This window comes from Mobula birostris, chromosome 9 (genome assembly GCF_030028105.1).
Source record: "Mobula birostris isolate sMobBir1 chromosome 9, sMobBir1.hap1, whole genome shotgun sequence".
Taxonomy (NCBI): domain Eukaryota; kingdom Metazoa; phylum Chordata; class Chondrichthyes; order Myliobatiformes; family Myliobatidae; genus Mobula; species Mobula birostris.
In genome coordinates this window covers 20,082,496-20,100,645 of record NC_092378.1, presented here as the reverse complement: position 1 = coordinate 20,100,645, position 18,150 = coordinate 20,082,496, and the positions used below count along the sequence as shown (strand labels likewise).

Sequence of the window (18,150 nt, the reverse complement as noted above, 5' to 3'; positions counted from 1 at the left end):
AGGAAGTGTAGCTGGGTTGGCGGCTGCTCCCCCCCCCCGCCCCAGTCATTGCTGTCCTCCAGTGTTTGCTATGTGCAAGACAAGCTGAATTGTTTGCGTTTGCAGACTACTGAGAACTACTTGTTCTTCTTGTGCATTTAAGGCAGAGATAGACAGATTCTTGATTAGCCAGGGCATCAAAGGGTATGGGGTGAAGGCAGGGGAGTGGGGATGACTGGAAGAATTGGATCAGCCCATGATTGAATGGTGGAGCAAACTCTGGGCTGAATGGCCTACTTATCTCTTATATCTTATGGTCTTCTCACCAATAACACCCATGCACTATCAATTTACAGGATATGTCATTCAGGGACTTGACATTTTTTTTTGTGTATGATTGTATGCTTACTTGCTATCTTATATGTGCCTTGTGCTGTGTGTGACTGTTGGCACTGCATTTTGTACCTTGGCCCTGGAGGAATGCTCTTTCATTTGGCTCTATTCATGGGTATCCATGCATGGTTGAATGATAATTGAACTTGAACTTCAACTTGAACAGATGCTGCGTGACCTGTTGCATATGCACAGCATTTTCAATTTGTATTTTAATTTTCCAACATGTCCTGTTTCACATTTTACAGGATTTGGTTTCTCTTTCATGGGATGGCAAATACAAATGGGTTGATTTATATTTGTAAATAAGTTTGTTATTGTCACATGTACCACAATAAGGTCTAAGGTTTAAATATTCAGATCAAAAATCCACCAAAGTGAAAAACATAATTTCATTTTTCATTTTGTATTGCAATATTCATTACAATTTCATTACAACAGGCAGTGAGGTGGTACAAGAGAAAACAAGGTACTTATAAAATAAGTTAAGAATGAAGTGTTACAGAGATAGTGCAGTACAGGCTTGAAAAATGAGGTGCAAGGCTAAAACAAGGTAGGTGCAGCAAGAGGCGAGTCCAACTGGTCATACTAGGGAGTTGTTCAGTTTGTCCTTTTACAGTGAGATTGGTGGTACGTGCTTTTAGGTTTTTGTATCTTCTGCTGATGGAAGAGGGGAGAAACTAGAATGTCTGGGGTGGGTGAAGTCTTTGATTATGCTGGCTGCTTTAACTGAGGCAGCAGTGACTATAGACAGAGTCCATGGAGGGGAGGCTGGTACCCATAACGTGCTGAACCATGTCCACAAGTCTCCATAGCTTCTTGAGGTTGTGGGTAGAGTAGTTGCCATACTAACCCTTAGTGCATCGGAATTGGATTTGTGCTTTAGATGTTAACACTGGTGGTGTGCTGTGCAGACAGAGGGGACAACAAGTTGTTATCATGCTCTAGCATTTAATCTTGTATCTGAGATTTCTCATTTTGTATCCTTCAATTATAGCCATGTCAGGCTTTGCACTATTACATTTGGTGACAGAGAAGATTGTAATGTAAATTCAGAAATAAAGAATAAGCAAGTATTATTAAATCACATCTACACATCCTGCTTCAGTTATTTCCCCAATCCCAATTTCCCAGACAGATAGATACACATTGGAGAGAATTTGTGTTATTGTCAGTGGAGTAAAATTGCTATGGGGAAGTTACCCATTTTCCAGTGTGTAAGCAGGCTGCTGATTTGCACTCGCTCAGTTTCTGTTACTGTCTCAGTCTGACATTCCCTCTGACCTTGACTTCCTTCAAATTACACCACATGAAATTGAAGATATTGTTAGACAGTTTGACCTTCTAAGTGGATGTGATGTGAACAATAGATACACGTACCATTATGCTAATTTGATTTTGACACCAAATTCTAATCTCAAGTCACTTGCCTATTTTTATATAATTTGATTCTGACATGACTTTGCAAATCCAATGATATATGTAAAATATTGTTGAGTTACCAAGTCAAATATGGGATCAAATTTTAAGTTATGAAAAATAAAGTATCAACTTCACTGTGGGCATCTCCTCCACTTATCCTTACAGATGTACAGGTATATCCATTTTAACAGTATTCATATATTATCTTTTTATTGCATTAATTTAATGTTGAGAATCTAGCCTCCTGATCTATATTAAATTCAAAATTTGTATAATTCTGAATTTAGAGTAGTCTTGCTGTATATAAAAAAAACATAGTACAGAAGTTTTAATGATCCCATGATCTGGATCTGATGTTCTGCTGCCATGCCGTGTCATGAATTTCTTTTGATCTATATGATCCATTTCAGTTTGGAACTCAATTAGCTTTATGCCTATTTCATTGATATCCATCTCCTTCATCTGGAAGACCAATAATTGATGATTCCCAAATCTATATGAATTATTTCCTTGGAATGATAGTAGAATACTAAAACAGTATTAAGAACAATGAGCTGGATTTCAGGCCAATGAGAATGCCAGCCACAAAGATCTAATGATCAGTGTTTTAACGGACTCTGTTCTGCCTGTGCCTGTTCTGCTCAATTGGCGCTTCAAGAAGACCGAGGCATACAGCAAAAAATGATGTCACAGTTTGAACTTCACAGCAGGTTTTACCGGCTACTTTTAGTAATATCCAAAACCGAAAGAGATTTTGAGATTTAAGTTGAAGCTGAAATATGTAAATTGAAAAAAATGTAATATACTATTATTTCAGAAACAATTGTGGTTTCCTCTCACAGTCCAAAGACGTACGAGTTGGTAGGTTAATTGCTCATTGTAAATTGTACCGTAATTAGGCTAGGGTTAAATTGGTGGGTTGCTGTGTAGAGCCAGAAAAGACTAATCCATGCTGCATATCAATAATAAATAAATACATGCTTCTCTAATAAAACTGCAAGGCACACATAATTTTATTTAGAGCCAGAGAGGTTGTTAAATAGTTACGGTGTGGTACTCTATTAAAGCTAATTTACCTCATATGCAAAAACTCAATGTTTTCAGCCTATTTTGCAGAGAGATTAGCTTATAAATGCCTGAAGTTCTTGTATTTTTGCTGGTTACATTGGAACTGATTTCACTGTGAGAAAGAGCAGAGAGTTGCTGATCATAAACACAAGAGATTCTGCAGATGCTGGAAATCCGGAGCAACACACACAAAATGGTGGAGGAACTTAGCAGGTCAGGCAGCATCTGTGGAAGTAACGTTTTTGGGCTGAGGCCCTTCATCGGGATTGGAAGGGAAGGGGTAAAGATGCCAGAATAAGAAGGTGAGGGGAGGGTAAGGAGAAGGTGATAAGTAAAGCTAGGTTGCTGGGGTGGGGGGGGGGGGGAAATGAAGTGAGAAGCTGGGAGGTGAAAAAAGATAAAGGGCTTGGGAAGAAGGAAATGGTTGGCTACCGGGAAATCCTGCTTTTTGCAGATGGAGTTGAAGGTGCTCGACAAAGTGGACCCCTAGTCTGTGCCAGGTCTCACCAATGTTATTTTCCCGCTCCCCCTTCTCTTCATTTCGTCACTCTGGCCTCCCTTTTTACCTCTTCCCCTCTCTTGCCTCTATTGCCTTCCCTTTTTCCCATAGTCCACTCCCTTCTCTTATCAGATTATTTCTTCTCCAGCCCTTTACCTTTTCCACCTATCACCTTCCAGCTTTTTACTTCATCCACCACCCACCTGTCTTTACCTATCACCTTCTAGCTTGTACTCCTTCCCTTCCCTTTCTTATTCTTATTCTGGCATCTTCTGGTTCCTTTTCAGTTCTGATGAAGTGTCTTGGACCAAAACATCGACTGTTATTAATTTCTATAGATGGTGCCTTGGCCTGCTGTTCTGTATCTTGCCCAGAGAGCAGCTGAGAGTATGTTCTCATTTGTTATGTACATCCTCCAGAAGTTACTGTTAGGACCATACCATGATGAATGTGAACACTGGTTGTTGTGCCACCATTAGACAAAACAGTGGTGCAGGTGCCGCCTTCTATCTTCAGTGACCTGGGTTTGGCCTTGACCTCTGGTGCTCCCTACATAATTCTTCCCCTGACTATGTGAGTTTCCTCCAGGTGTTCTGGTTTCCCAAAGTAGGCAGTTTGGTAGATGAATTGCTTACTGTAAGTTGCCCCTGAGGAAGAGTGGTAGAATCTGGGATGAGTTCATTGGAATGTGAGCAGAGTAAATTGTGGTTGGTGTAAAGAGATGCACGATGCTTAGATTTGACTTAATTTGCTGAAGGGACTGCATCAGTGCTGTATAACTGTATAACAGTTCATGCTTCAATTCCGCCTTATGGCTCACCACTGAATTATATTACTGCACCACTAGCAACCAGACCCTCAACCACCAAAGCACTAGGCCCTGGATTTCACTTCCTAAACTTCACTGCCTCTTAAACTTCGTATCTTCTTGTGTAAACATGAGAAGTTCTGCGAATGCCGGAAATCCAAAACAACACACACAAAATGCTGGAGGTACTCAGCAGGTCAGGCAGCATCTTTGGAAATGGATAAATATTTGGAGTTTCGAGCTGAGATCCTTCTCCAGTCCTGAAGAACCTGTTGTTCCTCCAGCATTTTGTGTGTCTTCTTTTACGATACAGTTTAAAACTTAACTGTTTGCCCTAGCTTATCATCGTATGTCCAGACATTTTCGTGTATGGCCCAGCATCAATGTTTTGTTCAATACACTTCTCTGAGTTGCTACTGAACATATTGTCAGTGTGGTATATTAATGGTGGTGGCTGTTGTATATTTTTACATTTTGATTTACAAATGACTGCACTTAGAAAACATTAAGAATTATCATGGTTCATTTTGGCTCCTCTAGTAGCAGAGTCCCGGCCAGACTCTGCAGACTTATCATTTTGCTGCTGAGGAGAAAAATACGTTTTATGCTGATTATTACTTTTTAAATAGTAAGAAAATATGGCAACTTTAGATCGATATTCTGAAAATTTAATTGTATGGATTAGTTTTACGTATGTCTTATTGGCAAAACATAGCCTTTTTGTCTATAGCTTACAGTATATAGTATGTAGGATTGTAAATGACAGATGTTAATATTTATCAATGTAGTAATTTATTGAAAACATACCTTTGTTAATGTAGGACACACAGTTAATGAAACCTCACCTATTTGTGGCTGCTTTACTTTTGTGGAAGGTCATAGTTTTTCAGAAGTTGAATTGAAGCTCACAAGATTGCCAAGGTTTGCAGAGAATTTTATAGTTCACAATGAGATTGTAATCCAGAGCATTTCCTGTGGGAAGCACCAGAATACTGCTGTACAGTATGCAATCCTAGGAATAGAATGCTGATAGTTTCCTTTGGCAAAGGAACAGCAGAGGAGACGTCCTCAAGATTTGCTTCTTTTTCCCTCAGCAGTGGTCTTGAACTTGCCGTGTCTCTCATGGTTCAGGAAGGAAAGTTTATTTACAATTGTCAAAATTAGGTTGAGATCACAACTGGTTACAGATCTTCCAAGATACACAAGCAATGCTGTATGAACTAATATACTCTCAGTTTTGCATTTGCAAATTATATAGTTGCAACCTGAATTTTTGTGGTCTAGAAATTGGATTGCCTGCTTTTGTGTGGTATGTGACTTAATTACAGCAAAACCTAAAATGTAATGGTTATCAGGGACTTGTGAGTTGCACAAAGTACAGGTTTCCCCCGCCATCCAAAGGTAGAGCGTTCCTATGAAATGATTCGTAAGCTGGAATGTTGTAAAGCGAAGAAGCAATTACCATTTATTTATATGGGAAAAATCTGTGAGCATTCACAGACCCAAAAATAACCTACCAAATCATGCCAGATAACACATAAAACCTAAAATAACAGTAACATATAGTAAAAGCAGGAATGATATAAATACACAGCCTATATAAATTAGAAATGCTTCTCTACAACGATTGCCTCCGTAGTGAAAATGTCACACAAGCGCTCTTGGCAAAACATGGCGCAAGCACTCTCGGCAAGAAATCTCACGCAAGCGCCGTCGACAAAAACACGGTGCAAGCGCTCTCTCCAGTAACCTTTAAGCTTTGAAGCTGCCAAATCATACCAAATAACACGTAAAAATACACAGCTGATATAAAGTAGAAATAATGTATGTACAGTGTCGTATCACTTACCAGAATTGGGACAGCGTCGAGCACACTGATGATGGTGTGCTAGGCTGAGTTGTCACAGGTTGGGGTGGTGCAGTGGCCGCCGGGCCTCCGGGCAGCGACCCGATCCCGATCCGCGAAGCATGCAGGAGTCCAGCGGTAGCCGGGATGCATCCAGCACATCTTTAAGAAAAAAGCCAAAATAAACATACTAATTAATTAGGTGCCGCCTGGCACATAATTGTCACCCCAGACCTGAGGCTGCATCGCCTCTGATCTGGGCTGACGTTTACATGCCAGGTGGCACCTAATTAATTAGCATGTTTCTTTTGGCTTTTTTCTTAAAGATGTGCTGTGTGCCTCCCAGCTACTGCTGCATTCTCTGCGAATCGGTATCTGTCTGGGGCCCGGGGGTTGGGGTGGTGGGACACTGGAGTGTCATCTCATCGTCGTCTGTTTCCATTAGGGCAGGCAGCTCATCTTCTCTTATGACTGCCCGCCTCGATGTCGAAGGTCGAGGTTCGTCGTCTGCTGTGGCTGATATGGAAAGCTTGCTTGACTGCTTAGCCTTGCGCATTTTTCTATCATACAGTTCTTTGTAAGCACTCAAACCATCCTGCAAATATGCCCTAAACCGACGTACTCTTTCAAAATTAAAGTCGTACTTTATCATTGCGGCGAAAATCTCACGCAGTTGCCTCACGTTCAGTTCCTGGACGACTTCACCTTCAGTCCGTTTGCTACTGTATTCGGTTTCGATTGTTATCCTTCCCTCTTCCAATTGCATCAGCTCTTCATCTATCAGTTCTTGGTCATGGGATGCCAAAACCTCTTCAACACCATCTTCGTCAACTTCCACAAGCCAAACTCACTTTGTCCTTACTTCGTTCTCCACGATTGAAACACTTAATTATGTCTAGTTTTACGCTAAGTGTAACACCCTTACGAGCTCTTTCAGGCTTTTCCGATACCTTAGAACTCATCTTGCTAATGGCTGCTCACAGGCACGTGTTTAAGCAATGCCGGCTAGAATGCAGTTCCGAATCCGGGGGAGAGCGGCTACTCAGGGCGCGCGCTGCCTTTTTTGGTAACAGTGAAAACACCTTCTGTTAGCGAAAACAGGGAACTAATGTAGGTCTTTCGTAACAGTGAGGTTTTGTAAAGCAAACGTTCGAAAAGTGGGGGACACCTGTATCTGAATATCCTCTCAGGTCTTCTATGTGTCTGATGAGCAAACAAGTGCGTGCCCAGACAAGCACAGTGATATCCTTCACTTTCAGGATTCTCATGAATCATTTCTGCTGAACCAGACCTTCAGACACTCGTGAGGTCTACTTCAGCATGGTATAACGATTAACTTCCTGACCAAAGCCCAGTCCACTGCTGGCCTGACTCTCTAGCAGATTCCTGCCCTCGCTGTTAAACTCCTACTCCTTCCCTCCCCAGACTTGTGACGTCGCGTGCCAGTCTTACCCTCTCAATCACCAACATCCTCCCGAGTACTCATCTCCTCGTTCTGCCTCCAACTGCAGTTGTGTGACAGCTCCTCAACAGTTAACTCTCACCTCACCAATCCTTCTCCTTCCCCGTGTCCAGACCCATAACCCAAGTCTATCAAACCTCCCATCTTGACTTCTTTGTTAACCATGTAACCATATAACAATTACAGCATGGAAACAGGCCATCTCGGCCCTTCTAGTCTGTGCCAAACTGTTACTCTCACCTAGTCCCACCGACTTGCACTCAGCCCATAACCCTCCACTCCTTTCCTTTCCATATATCTATCCAGTTTAACTTTAAATTACAACATCGAACCTGCCTCAGCCACTTCTGCTGGAAGCTCGTTCCACACAGCTACCACTCTCTGAGTAAAGAAGTTCCCCTAAACTCTCAACTCATGTCCTCTTGTTTGAATCTCCCCCACTCTCAATGGAAAAAGCCTATCCACATCAACTCTATCTATCCCCCTCATAATTTTAAATACCTCTATCAAGTCCTCCCTCAACCGTCTATGCTCCAAGGAATAAAGACCTAATTTGTTCAACCTTTCTCTGTAACTTAGGAGGTGAAACCCAGGCAACATTTTAGCAAATCTCCTCTGTACTCTCTCAATTTTATTGACATCTTTCCTACAATTTGGTGACCAGAACTGTACACAATACTCCAAATTTGGCCTCACCAATGCCTTATACAATTTCAACATTACATCCCAACTCCTATACTCAATGCTGTGATTTATAAAGGCCAGTATACCAAAAACTTTCTTCACCACCCTATCCACATGAGATTCCACCTTCAGGGAACTATGCACCATTATTCATAGATTCCTCTGTTCTTCTGCATTCTTCAGTGCCCTACCATTTACCATGTATGTCCTATTTTGATTAGTCCTACCAAAATGTAGCACCTCACATATATCAGCATTAAACTCCATCTGCCATCTTTCAGCCCACTCTTCTAACTGGCCTAAATCTCTCTGCAAGCTTTGAAAACCTACTTCATTATTCACAACACCACCTATCTTCGTATCATCTGCATACTTACCAATCCAATTTACCACCCCATCATCCAGATTATTAATATATATGACAAACAACTTTGGACCCAGTATAGATCCCTGAGGCACACCGCTAGACACCGTCCTCCAATCTGACACACAATTATCTACCACTACTCTCTGGCGTCTCCCATCCAGCCACTGCTGAATCCATTTTACTACTTCGATATTAATGCCTAACGATTGGTCCTTCCCTCATCTCTCTGGTTACTAATATCCTCACCAGAGCCCTGTCCCATAGTGGTCAGCACAACACTTAACAGTACAGGCCACCAGGCTCCTATTCCCACCGCTGCCTGTAAGAAGTTTGTACATTCATCCTGTGGTTGTGTGGGTTTCCTCTGGGTGCTCCGGTTTCCTCCCACAGTCCAAAGATGTACCTGTGGGCAGGTTAATTGGTCATTGTAAATTTTACCGTGGTTAAACTAGGATTAAATTGGAGGGTTGCTGGGTGTCACAGCTTGAAGGGCTGGAAGAGCCTGCTTTACGCTGCATCTCAATAAATAAACAATCAAGCAAACAAACAAATAAATAAATCTCCTAGCCTGTACCTCAGATTTGCCTGATTTAATCTGAAAACACCCCTCAATATCCCAGTGGCATTCCCTCAAGCAAGACATTTTGGTCCTGTCACAGACAAATTATCTGTCATGCACAAACACACACATTTTATTTCCAAGACATGTTTCATTATAGTATTAACACAGACCATATCCAGCTGTCAATCTCCAGTTGATAAATGACTTTGGTGTTACTTAGAATAAAATAAAACCTTACACTGCATCAGCAGTTATTATATTATTATGTTACATTTGGAGTTGGCACAGTAACAAGGCCATTTTGCTTCTGGAAAATATTTCTAGCTCTCCTTTCAAATACACATTAAGGGACCAAAATCTCAAGTTTTTAAAAATATATATTTCGAGGGCAATTGATGTTTATTGTATTTATTGATACAAATCAAAGGAATTGCTTTCATTTTCACAAATAAACTTGTTAATGGCGGGGCACGTGAATGAGTAGCGGGGGAGTCATGTATTAGATGCTACTACCTGACTTTCGATTGCACCAATAATAAATCACATTGCAGATGATATCATTACAAGGTAAAGAACAAAGTATTAACAACACAACAACAACAAAATGCTGGAGGAACTCACCAGGCTAGGTAGCATCTGTGGAAAAGAGAATAGTCGACGTTTCGGGCCGAGACCCTTCATCAGGACAACTGCCTCAGGCTGGTATTGCAGCTCCACTCCTCTTCCCTATCTAACCCCCCATCAGCATTCTCTTCCAGTCTTTCTTCACCTGCTTATCAGCTCATTAAGTGCCTGAACGCTCTTCGTCTCAACTGCTCCTTAGGGAGCTGGTTTCACCTTCTAACTCGTCTGCAGCTAAAGGCCTTTTTCCTGAGTTCCTATTGAATTTATCAGTGAGTGTTTGATAGGTGTGGCCCTTCTGCCTGTGCCATAATTGGGAACATCCTTGCTGCATTCACCTCTCAATCAGATCGATAATCCAAACTTTTTTCTTTGCTTTTCCAGAGATTGGAACCGCGTCTCATTCAGTATTTCTTGACAAGGATGACCACTGTACTCTATGATCTTTTTTTTTTGACATGTTCTTCAATGTCTTTTTTCTCATTATATACATGGAAATCTGCTCACATTAAGCTAAAAATTACCCCAGCTGTATCAGGGATGATCAATAATTTCACCCTCATTAGCAACTCTACACAGAGTAGGGAGAAATAAGAAAGAACCACGCCTTTCCTACCTATTCCTTTCCTCTGGGGTTTAATTTTTATACTTGCTTTTATGTGCTTATTTTCCTTATTTATCATCAACTTCAATCGTCTGCGATCTCCCTGTTACTTTACCGCATTCAGGCACACCCTTTCCTAGGAAATTCTGGTCTGCTTATTCTCCCTATCAAGATGTATCGCCTGGCAATGACATATTATTTATGAACTGCTGAACTCTGAAGTTATGTGGCTTTTAGTTGGGTGATTGATATTCTCTCCCAGTCTCTGCCCTTGGCAAAATCATTCTGCAAGGATGCGTCTGAAAGCAATTGTTGGAATATGGCCGAAGTCATGACTATTATGGGTGGAGGAATGCAGAAATTGCTCTCTTCACCTCCAGGTTAGATTCCATGTTTTTATTTAATTTTGAAATGGTTACTGGGATGTGACTGGCTTACAACACATGAAACCTGCTCGTTTCCTCATGCACACCCAGTGCTTCTTGCCCAGCTCTGCTCCTTCCATTGACAAGATGTGCTGGAGTCCAGTTAGGAGTTTCAGCTGATTCACCAATCACAGCACATGTTCACTGGTGGGGTTGGTCAGTGCAGCTTGGCTCACGTTCTGAAGTAAATCTTGAGCTTTAACACATTGCCAAGCCCATTTCTGCTGTTGCTTAATATCTAAGGCCATGCTTACCAAAAAAAAAGTCTTTGTATAATATATTGAATTACATACTCCATGTTGTGCTGCTGGCATTTAGGGCAGCAATGAAGGTCCTCCACCTCTGGTGGTGTTCATTGTGTCAGTAGCTTCCTCTCGGTTTTCACTACCGTCAGTCATGCAAGTGCTGGGTGGAGACTCAGGAATATCGTCACACTCAGATGTAGAAGAAGTCTTCATTGCTGTTTCCCTAACAATATTGTTTTGCCAGTCAGGGTTGTTAGCCCTGAGCTGAACCACTGAACCTGGAGGACCAGTGGACCACTCATAGCCTGGTCTCTACCCTTTGACCTGTTTGGCATGGGTGACCCTCCTTTGAGCCAAAGGGCAAAGCCCTGACTCCAGCCAGCGTAGCTCTCTGGGTCATTGAGGCATGCAAGCCTCCAAACCACGACAAGATTGTAGTCCTCTTTGAGGTATAATCTATTGACCATGAGTTTATTAATAATCAAAGTGGCCAGTGGTGCAGACAGTAAGGCTGCTGCCTCATAGCTCCAGGAACTCCAGATTCAGTCATGACCACTACTGATGTCTGTGTGGAGTTTGCATGCTCTCCCTCTGTCTGCATGAGTATGCTCTAGGTGCTCTGGTTTCCTCCAAAGTCCAAAGGATGTTGAGGTTGGTAAGTTAATTAGAGTGCAGGTGAGTGGGAGAATATTGGGGAGTTGACTGGCGTGTCGGTAGAATTTCCTCTCCTCCTCTGGGAACGAGGGGAGGCAATAACTGGCAAGAGAAAATCTGCAGGTGCTGGAAATCCAAACAATGCAAATAAAATGCTGGAGGAACTTAGCAGGCCAGGCAGCATCTATGGAAAAGAATAAACAGTTGATGTTGTGGGCCAGGATCCTTTGGCGGGACTGGAGAGAAAAGATGAGGTCAGGTAGTAGGTGAGAGGTGAAACTGGGACGGTGGGGGATGGGGGAAGTAAAGAGCTGGGAAGTCGAATGGTGAAAAAGATAAAGGGCTGGAGAAGAAGGAATCTGATAGGAGAGGACAGAAGGTCATGGAAGAAAGGAAAGAGGGTGAAGCATCAGAATGGCCATTACCAGAAGTTCGAGAAATCAATGTTCATGCTACCCATATGGAATATAATGCGTTGCTCCTCCAACCTGAATCTGGCCTCATCATGACAGAAGAGGAGTCCATGGACTGGCATGTCGGAATGGGAATGGGAACCGGAATTAAAATGGGTGGCCACTGGTAAAACCGGCTTTTCTGGGGGACAGTGCGTAGGTGCTCAATGAAGCGGTTTCCCAATCTACGTAGGGTCTCACTGATATACAGGAGGCCACACAGGGAACTTCCAGTAATGCCCTCCCACCCCTCTCCTTTACCATTCTCCGTTCCCATTTCCCTCTCTCACTTTATCTCCTTACCTGCCCATCACCTCCCTCTAGTGCTTTTCAACATCAACATAGAACGGGATTAGCACCAGTGGGGGTTTGGTGGTCATTGCAGATTTTGGGTGAAGGGTTTGTTTCCGTGCACTGTTACTCTATGGGGCTGTAAGAAATAGGAGCAGGAGTAGGCCATAGAGCAACTGGAGGTTTCTCCTGCCTTCAATAAAATGTTTGCTAATCTAATTGGTTACCTTTGTTCCACTTTTCAGTTGATACCTGTAAGGTTTGTTTCCGCTGCAGTCCAAAAATCTTATTTTAGTCTTAAAATATCCAAAATGAGTCTGCATGCAGAGCTTTCTGACATAGAGAAGCCATTTATTCATATTCACTGAGAAGCAATTTCTGAGGTACTCTCTATCCAGAGAACAAATAATTCGAGACGACCCCATCAGCAAAACACCTTCCCACTGCTTACCCTCCCAGCCTCTTTGAAATCTTATGAATTGTTCAGATCACTCTCTAGAGTTTTAGAAGATTTAGGAGTTTAGTCTCAGTCCTTCTGCTTAATGCAACCTCTTTTTTTTCCCCTAGGAATTAATCAGTGAACCTTTTTGCACTGCCTCAAGTCAAGCATCCTTAAAAAGGAAAATAAAATTGTACCCAGAGGAAAAAATCCACCCTCACCCTCTCATAGTAACATAAGCACTGTAGTAAGTTTCATGTTTTCCTGGCTGAAATGAGTTCTAGGGCTATTTAGTACAAAGGTTTAAGGAGAGTACAGACCATTCAGTAATATTAGTTAGTTTGGGATGCAGGCAGAACTTATTTAATAAATGGTGTCTTTGATCGAGGTTTGTTTTAGTTGGTGGCACTCTGTTTACACATTGTCATTAAATGATCTAATTCTTTGTAAATCTGCTAATATGCTTAAAGCAGCTAATACAATGATGTAATTGGCTTGATGGGGATCAGATTTCACATGATAACATTGATTAGACTTGCTTTAGAGATTGGTTGAGCTTCGACACATAAAGTACAACTTTTGCTGAAAACAGTACCTTCCTGCACCTGTCATTAGTGCTATAAGTCTCTTCCTGAGACTGATTTTTCCTATTTGGTAATGCATTTGATGCTTGGGAATATAGTCTCCTCTATGTTGGAGGAACCAAATGAAGATTGGTTTTCAGAACACCTACATTCAGTTTGCAAGGATGGTCCTGAGCTTCCATTTGGTTTTCATTTTAATCCTCCATCCCACTCCCTCTCTGGTCTCTCATAGTGCTTGAAGTGTATCCAACTTAATCTTGAGGGAAACACCTCACTTTCCAACATACTATGTTACAGCCTTCAGGATTTAACATTGAAATCAACAATTTTAGATCAGCAGCCCTGAACAGATTGTACCAAAACTGACCAGTCCTAATGAGATGTCATCAATTTGTAACATTAGATTTGCCTTTTCCTCTCCCCCAGATGCTGCCTTACCTGCTGAGTATACTTTGTCTTGCATTCAAATTTGCTGCATCTTCCATGTTTCATATGTCACAACTCAGGCAATTTATTATCTTTCTCTTAGCTCTGTTTTCATTCATTCCTTCTGTTTACACCTCCTGCAGAGAGTTCAGCAGTGATTTTACTGTGCTCATGACCAGCACATGTGTCACTGAATCTCTTGGATTCAGTTAGAAAAGTGGAGAGGATAATTCCTATGGTGGGTGAGCCTAAGACCAGAGGACACAGCATCAGAATAGTGGGATATCCATTTAGAAATGAGATGAGGCGGAATTTCTTTAGCCAGAGAGTGCTGAATCTGTGGAGTTTGTTACCACAGGTGGCTGTGGAGGCCAAGCTGTTGGGTATATTTAAGGCAAAAGATGATCAATTCTTGATTAGTTAGGAAATGAAGAGATACATGGAGAGACAGGAGATTGGGGCTGAAAGGTAAAATGGATCAGTCATGATGAAATGGCGGAGCAGACTCGATGGGCCAAATGGCCTAATTTGGCTTGTATATCTTATCGTCTTGGCTTCCACCCCGTCACAGACAGAACCTTTGTTCGTGCTATCTCTCACCTTCATCACAACTTAAAACATGTTTGATTTCCAAGTCATCATCTCAAAACATTAACTTTTCTTTTTTCTATAGGTATCTCCAGCACTTTCTTTTTTTACTTAGTTGCATGTGCACTCCATTTGTAATCCACTTACACTTCGATTCCCATTCGTAATCCACTTCCACTTCTATTTCCATTTGTAAAACGCCATGTACAAAATCAAGAACCATTTGATGAGCACCCCTAAAATGTGCAACCTTCACCATGTTATTAAAAAAAATGATATTTTGTTTGATTTTAGCTGGATGATTCTCAGACTGCTGAGATGTTACTCTTCAGCTAGTTGATTTGAATTACACTTGCAGATTCAACCTTTTTCATGTGCACTCCAAAATGGAAACATATGCCCTCGCTCAGTGGTGTCCAGGGGATGTATAGCATGGTGGTGTATGTGAAGAACTATACAGTTGATTCAGATATGTCAGTTTGAATCTCATTATGTCACTAAGGAGGATGATTGTGATTATTAGAGATGGGTCATCCCTGACTCAGGACACCTTGCAAGGAGTAGTGGTGTGGGCCCCATATCTTCAGCTCCTTCATTAATAACCATCCTTCAATTGTTTGGTCAGACATAGGAGTGTTTGTTGGTGGCATGGTCATGCACCTGTTAGAGCTGTTGCCTCAAATTTCACAGTTCCAGGTTCAGTCATGACCTTGGGTGCTTTCCATCTGTGGAGTTCTCCCTGTATCTGCACGGATCTCCTCTGGATGGTCAGGTATTTTCCCATATCCCAAAGGCATGCGGATTATAGGTTAATTGTGAATTGCCCCTAGTATACAGGTGAATGGTAGAACTTGGTGCAAGTTGATAAGAATATGGGTAGAAGAAAAAATGAGGTTGATGTTTTATCAGTGTAAATAGGCTATTGATGGTTGGCATGGACTCAATGAGCTGAGGGGGCCGTTTCCATTCTGTATCTCCCTGTGACTCCATATATCTGCCAGGTTAACACAATGGACAGTTTACCATGGAATGCCCATTGTAAGAGCTAATGTTCCTTGTGAATTGTGGATATATGTTTTATTTGGTCTATCCAACAACAACAAGCCCATTAGAACAGTGCGTGTTAGGGAACATTTTCCCATGTTGTACAAATATCCATTGTAGAGCCCAGGCTAATCCAGAGCAGATGGGAATGCACAAGTAGCTGTCCTCAAAACTGAAAGATTGCTCGGGCCCAATGACTTGCATAAACTTCGCATGTTCACAGATCTAGACCAGATTCTTAACATTAGCAGGTGAGTTTGCATGGCAACACTTGCAAGACAATTTTAACCCAACAGGACTGAAAAATGTTAAAGATGCATCTTCCTGATCCTGCCTTAATTTCATTTCACATCCAACTAAAAATAGAGGGATGTTAGAGACCGATGCAGCACGTCAGTAAATGTGAAATGTGTTTAGAAAATGCTTTTGTTCTCCTGGGAGATGTCTATAAAATATGTTGACAGCCCATTTCCTGAGCATCAGGTTTGTTGTTGCAATTAGGTGCAATAGTGACTTCCAGTAAATAGAGTGGTCAAAGTTGAAGTACCACATGGTTGCTGCAGAATTTAAGAATGTAATTTCTGGTCATTTTGATTTTTTTTTCATTTCCTAACTCCTTTAAGGTTTACTTTCTCCCTGCATTACAGTGACTGACGTGGAGTGAGATCAGTTCAGTCATCAGGTGAACATTTGGTTCAGAGCTCCTTCCCCTCACCTTCTTATTCTAGCATCTTCCCCCTTCCTTTCCAGTCCCAGTGAAGGGTCTTGGCTCAAGCATCAATTATATATTCCTCTCCATAGATGCTGCCTGACCTCCTGAATTCCTCCAGCATTTTGTGTTTGTTCCTCTGGGTTTCCAGCATCTGCAGTATCTCTCGTGTTCAACATTCTGATTTTTATCTTTCTGTAATGAAGACAGCTTCTTCTGAGGCTTATCTTTAAGTCTGTGGAAAACATCCTTACATTCTTGTCCTAGGCCGGCTGGTGGCATAGTGGGATCAGTGCCGGACTTCCGAGCAAAGACTCCAGAGTTCGAATCCAGCCGGCTCCCTTGCACGCTTTCCATCCGTGCTGGGTTGAGCGTCGAGCTAGCAACCTGGCCTTGTAAAAATAAGAAAGCCTGCTTAAAAAAAACGCTGTCATGACGGCGCCCTGATGACTCCACTCGAAGTTAAGGGCTTTTTTCTTCTTCTTGTCCCAGAGGTTAATGAAGAGGACTTGCTGAAAGTGGGATGGGACGTTGGTAGTTTGGGTTGTGGTGTGCTTTTAGGCCTCTATATTGTTGACACTCAAGGTGCTGCATGCCTTCCTGGATGCTCCTCCTCCTCTTTGAATAGTCATTTGCTAAGGATTCCCATGAGTTGGTGTGAATGTTCATCATCATCACCATCATTATGTGCAGTGTTGTATGACATGGGTGATCATGGTCTACTGCCATGATTGTTCTTGGTAAATTTTTCTACAGAAGCAGTTTGCCATTGCCTTCTTTTGAAAAGTGTCTTTACAAGATGGGTGACCCAAGCCATTATCAATACTCTTCAGAGATTGTCCGCCTGGCGTCAGTGGTCGCATAGGATTGTAATATGCTCCAGCTGCTGACATGACCACCCACCACTTGCTCCCATGGCTTTATGTGCCCCTGATCGGGGCTAAGTACCTTGTCCAAGGGTGACCTGCAGGGTAGCGGAAGTAATGAGTGCCTTACACTTCCTTTAGCAGTGACGTATTTCCACCCTGCAGGTAGGAATGTTGCATATCTTTTAATAGTTGTGATTTTAACCTCCTCAAAATCAACTGGGATTGTTTTAGTGTGAAAGGTGTCGGGAGATGGCCAGAACACCTTTTAGAATCCATACTGAGTCCTATGAGAGAAGAGGCTGTACTGAACCCAATCCTGGTGAATGCAGTTGGCTGGGTGGTTGAACTGTGAATGAGGGAACAATTTGCAGAGAGTAACTATAAAGCTGCATGTTTCAATTTACACATAGAAAGGGATCAGGATGGTCTGGGAATTTAGGCACAGAATTGCGCAAAGGCTGATTTCAATTTCAGAAGGCAGGATCTGATTAAAAAGTAGACTGAGGACTTGCAAGTAGGTTTATATCCAACCTGGAGTCATTCAGCTGTGAAATCAGGGACAAAGTGCTCCCATAAACATAAAAGCAAAGATAACTTGGATGTCAAGGAATAGTTAATATTAAAAAAAAGAAGCCGATGGCAGGTACAGAGAATTGAAACAGGAGGCCCCTGACAAATAGAGGGGTGTAGGGTGCGGTGAAAAAATATATGGCAATGAGGGGACATTAAGTATTGCTTGCAAGCAAGAGCTGTGGAAAATCCCAAAATATTTTATAAGTCTGTTAAGAGGAAGTTGGCCAGGGAGAGGAATCAGATTTAATATCACCGGCATATGTTGTGAAATATATTATTTTGCAGCAGCAGTACATTGCAATATGTAGTAATTAAAACTATAAATTAAAATAAGAAAAATATTTTAAAAATAAACGAAATATGTAGTGCAAAAAGAGATGGGAAAAATAATTGAGGAAGAGTTCAGTGGTTTATTGTTCATTCAGAAATCTGATGGTAATTTTCCTGAAACGTTGTGTGCCTTTTGGCTCCTGAACCTCTTCCTTATGGTAAAAATGAGAAGAGGGATGTCATTGGTGATGGGGGTCCTTAATGAT

The 18,150-nt window shown here is 41.9% G+C and overlaps 1 protein-coding gene across 13 annotated transcripts in view; it reads left to right on the top strand.

The window, feature by feature from the left end:
- Positions 1–18,150, top strand: part of LOC140202572 (suppressor of tumorigenicity 7 protein homolog) — a 205,620-nt gene that overhangs the window by 97,633 nt on the left and 89,837 nt on the right. The window lies entirely within an intron of this gene.